Source organism: Heteronotia binoei, chromosome 19 (genome assembly GCF_032191835.1).
Source record: "Heteronotia binoei isolate CCM8104 ecotype False Entrance Well chromosome 19, APGP_CSIRO_Hbin_v1, whole genome shotgun sequence".
NCBI lineage: Eukaryota > Metazoa > Chordata > Lepidosauria > Squamata > Gekkonidae > Heteronotia > Heteronotia binoei.
Genome location: NC_083241.1, coordinates 21370433 through 21382057, shown reverse-complemented (window position 1 = coordinate 21382057; position 11625 = coordinate 21370433).

Genomic DNA, 11625 nt, shown 5'->3' with positions numbered 1-11625 from the left:
GAGAGGGCAGTGGCGTTACAGTTGCAGAGTTTTTTGGATGACACTTCCGCCTTAGACCCTCACCAGTCCGGCTTCCGTCCGGGTTATGGGACGGAGACAGTGCTGGTCGCCTTGGTGGATGACCTCCAGCGGCATCTGGATCGAGGCGGCATGGCGATGCTGATATTGCTGGATCTGTCGGCCGCATTTGATACGGTCGATCATCAGTTACTGGCCCGCCGGCTCGCCGACGCGGGGATTGGGGGATTGGCCTTACAGTGGCTTTCCTCCTTCCTCGAAGGACGGGGACAAAGGGTGGCCATTGGGGGGGAACGGTCCCGGAGGCACCCACTAGCATGCGGGGTGCCACAAGGGGCAGTTCTATCCCCGATGTTGTTTAACATCTATATGCGCCCCCTTGCCCAGATTGCCCAGAGGTTTGGGCTTGGGTGCCATCAATACGCTGATGACACCCAACTCTATCTACTAATGGATGGCCGGCCTGGCTCCGTCCCAGAAAGCCTGGACCTAGCATTGCAAGCCGTGGCAGGCTGGCTCAGACTAAGCGGGCTGAAGCTGAATCCAACGAAGACAAAGGTCCTGTGCTTGGGTCGCGGTGCCCTGGGAGGGGAAATCCCCTTGCCAGTTCTTGACGGTGTGCAGCTTAAAGCGGCACACAAGGTCAAGAGCCTGGGGGTTCTTCTGGAGCCTTCATTATCAATGGAGGCACAGATAGCGGCCGCTGCTAAGTCCGCGTTCTTTCATCTTCGACGGGCGAAGCAGTTGGCCCCCTTCCTGGAGCGTCGCGACCTAGCAACGGTGATCCATGCTACGGTCACCTCGAGACTGGACTACTGCAACGCCCTCTACATGGGGCTGCCCTTGTGCCGAATTTGGCGGCTGCAGCTGGTGCAGAATGCGGCGGCTAGACTGTTGCTGGGGCTCCCAAGGTGGGAGCACATACCACCGGGGCTGCGCGGGCTGCACTGGTTGCCAGTGGCATACCGAGTTCGCTACAAGGTGCTGGTTATTACCTTTAAAGCCCTATATGGCCGAGGACCTACCTACCTAAGGGACCGTCTCTCCCCATATGAGCCCCAGAGGGCACTGAGGTCATCTGGGAAAAACCAGTTGAATATCCCTGGGCCAAGGGAGGCCAGACTGAAGGCCACCCAGGACCGGGCCTTCTCTATTACCGCTCCATTACTGTGGAATCAACTCCCTGAGGAGGTGAGGGCCCTACGATGTTTAGATGGATTCCGTAGGGCCTGCAAGACCCACCTCTTCAAGATGGCCTTCAACTAGTGGAAAACTAGTGACAAACTAGGTATGCTGCTGGAAATGCTTTTATTCTTGAAATGCTTTTACTCTCTGAAATTTACTGAAACCTGTTTATAACGCCATATTGTTAAGTTAATTTTAATAATTTGTAATTGCTTTAACCATGTTTTATAAGTATAATTGATGTAATGTGTGTTTTCTGTTGTGAGCCGCCCTGAGCCTGCTCCGGCGGGGAGGGCGGGATAGAAATAAAAAATTATTATTATTATTACCTCTTCCACGGATATACACATTATCTCGTTCCGGGGGGGGGGGGGGGTGGATTAGGTCCCCAATCTCCCAGCCACCGGTGTTGGGTACACCTCTTGTCGGTAAAGTCTATGGTTTGATCCCCCCACTGTATGTCCGGTTGGTGCTTGGCTAGCCATCCGACTCCCAACACTATATCAGAAGATGAGGAGGGGGTGATCACGAAAACCTCTATGTCCCAGTGGTCCTCTATTCCTACTGGGGCACCCTGAGCCTCTTCTACAAAAGGCTCCCCCTGCATTATGGACCTGTCCATTTGTTCAAATTGGATCAGGTGGGGCAGGGGGTTTCGGGTTAGTCCAAGGGCATCCACTAACTTTGGGGTGATAATTTCCCTCATGCACCTGGAGTTGATTAGCGCTCGGGTGTGCATGAAGCGTTTGAGCTTCCGATTTAACAGAATCAACGGGACAAAAAACAGGGATCCAGTTATTCTCACCCGTAACGGTGCCGTTAGATCCACAACCTGCCTCCCAGCACCCCTCAGTGCGGGTCGCTCTCGTTTCCCGCCGGCTCGGCTCCCCACAACTCCTCACTCAGGTCGTCCAGAATTATAGTATCCTCATCTAGCACCATCAATGTAGCGGTGCTCCCCCGACTCAACTCCTTCAGCCTGGCTGCTGTCTTCTTGGGGCCCGTCACCATTGGTTTTGGGGTGAGGGGGGGGCTCGAGATTTCTCCAGGCAGTTGGCCGCCAGATGGCCCAGATCGCCGCAGTGGAAGCACTTGCGGCCCGAGGGTGGTTTGATGGCTCCCCCCTGGGTTGATCCTTTCTTCGGTTCTGATTTGCCCCCTGACCGAGCCTCACGTCCCCCCTTTCCCCCTTGCTGCAGTTGGCGCTGGAGGGCCACTCGTTTCATGTTGGTTTCTACCTCACCGGCTAGTTGCACCCATCCCACGAGAGTTGTGGGGCGGGCTTGTTGAAGGGCCTGATCCTGAAGGCTGGCATTCAGGCCCCGCTGATAAGCCTCGATCTTCATCATCTCACTCCAACCTCAAATTTTGGCACATTGCGCTCAGAATTCGGCCGTGTGTTCGCGTACCGATTTTGACCCCTGGTGCATGTCTTGCAGTGTGGTGATGGCCCGGGTCTCCTGGAGGGGGTCTTCGTACTGGACTAGTAGGGCTTGTAGGAATCCAGCCATGCTGTCGAGTTCAGGGCCTTGCGTCTCGTATAGGTTCACGTACAATTATTAAACAGGCCTGTATTCACATGTGAAAATTCACACAGTACTTTCTCTTATCTCCCTGCGGTTATACTTTCTGGGACCAGGCTTGGCCTGGGAAAATGTCCCTGGAGGCTTTATCTTCAAAGAGCGAATTCCTGCATTTGTTAGTAAAAGCGAGAGACGCGCAGGAAGGAGACGCCAGCTAACTCTTCTACTTTGATGTGCCTTAGCTTTGTTTCATGGTTAGTAACAGGTACAGTATAGCAGTTATATTCTGATAAACATAGACAGTTATGGTAATATAAAACATTGCTTGACAGGTGCCTGTGGATGCAAAAAGGTTGGAGACCTGTGAGTTAAGACAAAAAGCTCCACAGAATCTTCCTGGTCTATATTAAGACACAAGAGACTCATACAGAAAGAAAATATACTGAAAGTAAGACAGGGGATTACCCTGGGCTTGGGCTGGTGTTGTTGAGGTTCCTAGATGGAAAGATCTTTCTTGCTCTATTTTCCTAGCTGGCAGGGCTAGACAGTGATTTTTCTGGTGCAATCCTGTCTATTCTTAACATTCTGCAGAGTGGTTTTGGAAGCCAATGACAAGATCCAAATTTTATATCCCACCAAGAAGGAAATGGGTGTGTATCGTTGCATGGTGGAAAATGACTTCGGTTCTGATGTGGAAACTTCAACATTGTTATATGCAGGTAGTATTTGATATTCCTATTTTTGACATTTTGCTTTATAACTTCCATTTCAATTTATATTTTTATATATCTATATTCCAACATATAAACATATCTGCATCGCAGTAACAGTATAGCATTACCTACGTTAGAAAAAAAGATAAGAACATGAGAAGCCATGTTAGATCAGGCCACTGGCCCATCCAGTCCAACACTCTGTGTCACAAAGTGGCAAAAAAAAAATTATATATATATGTGTGTGTGTGTGTGTGTATATATATATATATACACATATATATATATACACATACATACACACACACACACACACTGTGTCTAAGAAAAATGTAACCCATTGAATAATAAACATTGAGCATTTATTATAATTAGAATCTCCCCTTTACTCCAGTGAGTTCAGTAAAACATGTGAGTTTCACCTCTTGGGCAAAGAGAAGGACAAAATTTGGTAAGCTGGGAATGATGGCTTCAGCCCCTTTCGCACAATTCCTTAGATAAGCATGTAAACATCTTTGTTTTGAAGTTGCTGTATTTCAATACAGCACTTATTTCCAAATGAGGATATTCCTGACAGCTCCAGTTTGGGCTATTTCTACTATTTCATTGCAAAGGGTCTCTACACCAAAGTGGCAAAGGAAGGAGGTCCTTGCAAGGGGACCAAGAAGAAGTAGGAGCAAAGAGGACAAGCAAAGTAAGGCAGTTCTGCCCCCCGCCCCCAATAATACACCACCTTCATATGTACACTACTGGCAAGGGCAACCATGCCCCCAGACAGATAGCCCCTCTCCCAATATAATATGAAAACCCAGGGGTGGAATTCTAGCAGGAGCTCCTTTGCATATTAGGCCACACACCCCTGATGTAGCCCATCCTCCAAGAGCTTACAATGCTCTTTTTGGTAAGCTCTTGGAGGATTGGCTACATCAGGGGTGTGCGGCTTAATGTGCAAAGGAGCTCCTGCTAGAATTCCACCCCTGTAACCTGTTGTGTGACTTGCCTATTTCTGTGGGTCCCCTCCCCCCAAGTGATCAAGCACCTTACATAGTGTCCCTCTGGGATACTCTTGGGTAGCCCTGCATTTTCACAATCGAAGACCCCATTACTTGGTCCCTATTGCATGTGATGCAGAATCAGAGCATTCGTGTCTGTTTCTCTGATTCATTTATTTTTCTCTTTTCCTTTTGGTGCAGATGCTCCTACGATATTGTCTTCTACACTGAATGTAACTAATTTGGAGCTTTCAAACTTCTCTGTGACTGTTGGTGGTACAATCCTGGCAAGAGCAGGAGCCAACGTGCTGCTAGAATGCCCAGTGAAAGGTAAGCCAAAAGAAAAAAAAAAAAGCTTTTTAACTCTATGTAACTGTGCCGAAAAGTTCATCTGAAGTCTTGGGCAGCATTAAAAAACATCTTAACTGGTAAAAGCAAAAGAACATTAATCACGGAGCATATATATTTATTAGGCATATCGGCCTCCCGCACCTTGTTCCTTTCCCCCCTTCCGTTCACATCCACTGCACACAGAGGCTCACACTTCCAAGGAGTTCTTCCATAAGACCATCTGTGGCCAACCACAGCGTTTAACAGCCCCCAGAGCTACTGAAGATCTTAAAATGCTGGCTTCACATCCAGCAGCTTTGTTTGCAGAAGTGTGACTTCTATCCTGCCTTTCCTCACACCACTCTCCCTCCCTCCCCACTTCCCTAGTCACCCTTTTTAAGCCTCCCCTGCTTTGGGATCCCACCCAGAGACCTGCCAGCAGAACTGCCCCTTCTCACACCTACCTCCTCTGCAGATTTTTCTCCCCAGTGGCAGAATAAGCCTTCCTGTTGGCAGGCAGCAGGCTGTGGCTTCAGTCAGGAGACAAAGAGGATTAAGCTCATTTGATGCCAAGCCACAGAAGTCTGCTGAGCTCACTTCTAAGCACAGCCGGCCCGAAAAGTTTTGTGATGAGTAGCGGAATTGCTTGTTGTGACCATGGATGGGGTGTATGTGGAAAGAGGGCCAGTAAGTTTGCTAGGATTCCCTAGGGGTTGCAATCTATACACTGTGCACAAAGAGACACATTGTGTGCTAGGGGTGGCTGCCAAATTTTGCAGTGATTTGAAAGTGACTTCAGACAGACAGGTCTTAAATGGTAAGGTGTGTGCATGGGCATGTGCATGCACACTAGGGCCTGTTTTGATGTCGTTCCTTTCTGCACTCTGATCCCACCAGTCTTTATTTTCATACCCCACTTGAGCCAGTTTGGTGTAGTGGTTAAGTGTGCGGACTCTTATCTGGGAGAATCGGGTTTGAGTCCCCACTCCTCCACTTGCACCTGCTAGCGTGGCCTTGTGTCAGCCATAGCTCTGGCAGAGGTTGTCCTTGAAAGGGCAGCTGCTGTGAGAGCCCTCTCCAGCCCCACCAACCTCACAGGGTGTCTGTTGTGAGGGAGGAAGGTAAAGGAGATTGTGAGCCGCTCTGAGACTCTTCGGAGTAGAGGGCGGGATATAAATTCAATATCTTCTTCTTCACTTCCCTGGGTCACCCTCTGTAAAACTCCCGTCTTTGGATCAGAGAATCATCGAGTTGGAAGCGACCTCCAGGGTCATCTAGTCCAACCCCCTGCAGGAAACTTACAAATACCTCCCCCTAAATTCACAGGATCTTAATTGCTGTCAGATGGCCATCTAGACTCTGTTTAAAAACCTCCAAGGAAGGAGAGCCCACCACCTCCTGAGGAAGCCTGTTCCACTGAGGAACCGCTCTAACGGTCAGGAAGTTCTTCCTAATATTGAGCCGGAAACTCTTTTGATTTAATCTCAACCCATTGGTTCTGGTCCTACCTTCTGGGGCCACAGAAAACAATTCCACACCATCCTCTAGATGACAGCCCTTCAAGTCCTTGAAGATGGTGATCATATCACCTCTCATCCGCATCCTCTCCAGGCTAAACATGCCCAGCTCCTTCAACCTTTCTTCATAGATCCCAGAGACCAGCAGAACCCACCACTCTGAGCCCACCAATCTATTTCCATACTATTTGTTGCACAGAATTTGTTCCAATAAATGTATGCAGTTTTTAATGTTGTTTTCAATAAGTTGCATAGAAATGTCATGTAACATCTAAATCAGGAGTGTCGAGCTCATTTGTTATTAGGGCCAGATCTGACATAAATGAGACCTTGGGCCGAGCCATATTGGGCTGGACCACTGTGTGTACCTATTTAAGATTAGGTAGAGAAATATAAACTTTATAAGGGACGCAGACAAACACAATTAAATATCTTTTTCAAAAAACTTAAAACATGTTTAAAACATTAGCACTCCTTGGTCTTAAAGGTGCTTTCTTCCCCATATTATACAGGGAACTGGACCAAGGAAGCTCCTTCCCCAGGGGGCCAGAAGGGGGAGGAACCTCAGCCAATAGAAGGAAGAGAGGCTTGGCTCAGTAGCTCTGCTGTGTGATTGAGAGAGCCTGGCAAAGCAAACTCTCCCTCCCCCCTCCTCCCAAGAGAGGAGTCTCAGCCAATGGAGAAAATAGAGACTTTGCTCTGTAGCTCCTGTGCAATTGAGCAAGCCTTGCAAAGCTGTTATGCAGAAAGAAGCAAGAGAGAGAAAGAAAGAAGCAGATGACAGCCAGCTTTTCAGGGGCCTGATAGGAGCCCTCCGAGGGCCTGATTTAGCCCCCCCAGGCCGCATGTTTGACACCTCTGATCTAAATGGTGTAAAAAATTATGCTGAATGGTATTCGAAATAAATGAATGGAGCACTAGCAACTTAAAACAGGTGAAAGAAAGACTGATAATGGCAGTGTATGAAAAACAAAAGGGTATGTCACACTTCAACACACATGCATGTGAGCAGTCATGCCACTGGTTAACACCAGTGTATTATGAGGCCAGGCATGAAGGCAGGTTTTACAGCCATGGGCCTACTGTTCTTCTTTTTCTCACAGAAGTGACAGGCAAGCATTTGCTGATGGGAAAAAAGGGGGACATCATTGTGTGGGTGGGTAGATAGAGACTACAAGAGATTTTTGTATTCCGGGGCATAGAAACATCCAAGGCTTCACAGACTAAAGAATTAGAAAGAGAAATGGCAATGCTGCTGTAAAAACTGGGAAGTGATTGTGGCCTGGTAGGACATAACCCTCAAAAGCCTTGGGCGGGGGAGGGGGTGTGTGGAGAAGTTTGACTGTCTGCTCTCACCTTTGCGTATCACGCGGCCCAGAAGTGCATCTCATTGCCAACTACTGGCACAGGCCAACGTGGAGTGTCATGTTTAATCAAAATCAGCTAGTATGTACAAAACCCCACTTCTTACTCATACTTGGAACGACAAGCAATCGAAAACAAATTGTTAAAATGAGTCGGCTGTGCCATTTCCGTTTTTATTACTTTGGTGAGGGAGAGGCGCATTTTTCCTTATGCTGCTACCAGGAAAAAGAGAGAGAAAGAGACTACCTCTAGACGCCCAAAAATAACGATAGAAATAGTTGAATGCAAATAGTTCTGCAAATAGCTTTTTAAAATAGTGGCGCCAGACCGACAGATATTGGGACCTGCGGTGCGGTTGTTCTGTGTTCACAAGGGTATTGCTGTGGTGATGTCATGGTTTCCAGCCCTACTTTGGCAACTGTGCACGGAACAGTGACCTGCATCTCACATTCAGCTGAGTTAGTCACACTGTTGGTGCTAAACACGGTTAGAGTTAGCGATCTCAAAGTCATTTTGCCAGTGGCATGAGGGGGACTCCTTGCTTCAGAGTGTTTATTGGTTAGATGTGCTTTTGGAGGTGTCATTTGTAAGTAGGCTGACTGGCATGCAGTTATACACACAGTCTTGCGCACAGTTGTATTTACAGTGGGTTGCTTTGTTTCACTTATTGGAACCAGAGAAGTCATCCAAGTTAAAGCACTAAGAAAAAAAGCAACATTCTTCATCGAAATATTATTAAACCACCTAAGATTAAGATTATTATCCCACCTAAGCTTAAGATTGCTGCAATGTGAGTCTTTGGGGCTCCTCTCCCTCCTGGTCCCCTGGGGAAGGAAGGAAAGAGCCAGAGCTTCCTTTGCCCAGTTCCCTGGATCCCATGGGAGAAATACAAAGAAAGCACCTTTCAGACCAATGAGTGCTAATAGAGGAGGACAAACATTCCCACACCGTCCCACAGAGCAACAGCAACTCTTGTGGTTAGTCACACAAAGGGCTCCAAAGCCACCTTGTTCTCAGCAACAAAGTTCTTTGTGCTGTCAAGGTTGGCAATGTCTGAATCCATCACATGATACCCTTCTCAAGCAAGCAGTACACACCGTATAGCAATTTTGAAGTTGCCAAGTGGCAGGTAGGAGCCCAGGCAGGCAGCCACCCCATCCAAGGAGATCTGCTTTTCTCAGTCATCCTGCCCAGCTACTTGAGGAGGATTTTCCCATGTTAGATGTTGGATGAAGGGCTTGTCTGTAACAGCAGCGCTTAGGAAGAAGTGTACTTTATGTTCATTCTATGATTATTTCCTCCCAATTTTTGTTTACTTTTTAACACAATGCAGTTGCATGGTGGAGGAGGGGTACTGTGATTTTGAAAGGGTAAGGGTCTATTTAACTCAGTGACCTTGAACAACCTCAGGTTGTTTCTACCCTGCTGGAACGACCTTGGGTTAGCCATAGCTCTGGCAGATGTTGTCCTTGAAATGGCAGCTCTGGCAGATGTTGTCCTTGAAATGGAGCCCTCTCAGCCCCACCCACCTCACAGGGTATCTTGTGGTGGGGGGAAGATATAGGAGATTGTAAGCCGCTCTGAGTCTCTGATTCAGAGAGAAGGACGGGGTATAGTTCTGCAATTCTTCTTCTTCTACCCATGCTAGGGTGTGGGGAATACGAGTTGCTATAAAAGTAGCTGTGGGTGGCAGTTTTTTGTTAGAGAATGCCATGAGAAGAGAGGGATAAATAATCCCTCGCTCCCTTGCTTTGATTCCACACACCTCACCTTCATTGCAGCTCCCATAGCTGAATTCTGTTTTTAGAATCCATCCGGAAAAATAAGCCTGGGGTGGCCCTTAGCTCTGCAGCCAGATTTCCAGAACTGACCATGTTGTGGAACAGTTAATTTCCATAAGAGCATCCTCTACTGGTCATTTAAGAAGCATTCTATAGCATTGATTCCGCTGAATTCTTCAGTACAAATGTGACATCCTCATACTCCACATACTCTCCCTAAAGACACTAGCTTGAACACTTAGATTTCATGCTAATATCAAGATTGGTTTCTTGTGAATCTCTTTTATGTCATGTGATGTAACACTATCTTGGGGTCATCCTAGGTTACAGAAGACATGGTATGCTAATGTTAATGGTGCCTCCCCTTCCCATTATGTCAGTTACTAAATAAATTGCTTAGATTAAGAAAATGTTTGCTGAAAAAGATTCCACCTAACTTGTGGTGTTTTTGTCAGGATGATAAGAAATGTATTTGTATTATGCTAAAAGCTAAAACTTTTATTTCAGTTGCACTAAACATACCTTGGAAACATGAGTTTAGTACAGATAAGCATCTTTTTGCAAGTAAATATTTATTTATAAATTCACTACCTCAGCAGTTGATATTTTCCACTGAGACTCAAGGTGAGTTGCACAACAAGACAATGTAATAAACCAATGTAATACGAAAACTGGGAACAAATGAAAATCCAAATCTGTATTACAAAATTAGAAAACAACACAATACAAATGATGAAGAAAAGCCTAGATTACAAAATGAGAAAATGATTTCAATACAAACAGTATGGTGTATACATAAATATTAGGAGTTTTCATAAAATTAAGGAAATGTTTTTAATTCTTTTTGTTGTTCAGTCGCACAGTCGAGTCCATGGAAAAAGTTTTAATTCTACCTCATCAGTTTTCTGCTCACCTCATTTTCAGGCAATATGTTATAAAGATGTAAAAAATTCCAGTAGTGGATTGTTAAAATTGCTGATAGATACAGTTGCATTTTAAAAAAACCTTAAAATTATTGGAAATTTGAGTCTGAAGCACTAAATTAAGCTGAATAGAAATAATCAGTAAAAATCCCCCTGTATTATCATATGCATGGTCTGCCATCTACTGGTTAAACATAGAATAAATGTATTACTTTAACATTAGGCAGACATTTCAAGAGGCCATGTGGAACTATGGTGGGGTCTGTTGTACATTACATCTTACTTATACTTCTAAACTTCTCTAGATATCTTGACTGGCAAAAACTGCTTGATATTTCCTGGTTCTTACTTGCAGTTTTCCTGAACCTTGGGGTCCAATTCACCAGAGAGCCAGTTTGGTGTAGTAGTTAAGTGCATGGACTCTTATCTGGGAGAACCGGATTTGATTCACCACTCTTCCACTTGCAGCTGCTAGAATGGCCTTGGGTCAGCCATGGTTCCTGCAGAGCTGTCCTTGAAAGGGCAGCTTCTGTGAGAGCTCTCTCAGCCCCACCTACCTCACAGGGTGTCCATTGTGTGTGGGGGGGGGGGGAAGTAAAGGAGATTGTGACAGTTCTGAGATTGAAGGGCGGGTATAAATCCAATATCTTCTTTTTTTAAGGATCCCTTCCTGCACAAATTCTGTTTTTATTGGAAGTTTGTTCATTGTTATTTTTCGTTTAGCTGTCCTCTATACTGCCTGGTCCGGACTTATTTAATTTCATATTCACAAAGTTGATGCTTCTATCTAGTCAGAATCTGGGGAAAAAATAAAGATTACGTAGGATTGGAACATTTCTAAATTAGATAGGCTTTTAGAAAAGAGTCTTCTCAGCAAAATTCTTCTAGCTTGGTTTGAAATTGTTCCTTTATGAAAAATACAAAATACTTCATGAAATGCTACAGACTCACAGGAAATTTTGCTGAAAAAAAAAATTCCAGTATTTAAGAGTAACTAGTTATTAAGCCAGGATTTTTATAGCATGTAATATTTTATTGAGCTTTTAATGTTGGAGGAAATTTGTTTTTAAACACCATCCATTTTACAGGCACCCTGTAGTGCAAAGTTTTGGAGGAAATAGATGCGTGACGTCTCCATGCATTCACAGCCTGAACATTTTTTACTGTTCCTGAGGCTCTTAAAGCAGAAAATTGTTACTTTACACAAGGCATGTACCTGAAATCTGAGGAAACTTCAGGTTACAATATTAAGGAATGGGGTGCAAGTATTCTTATGCA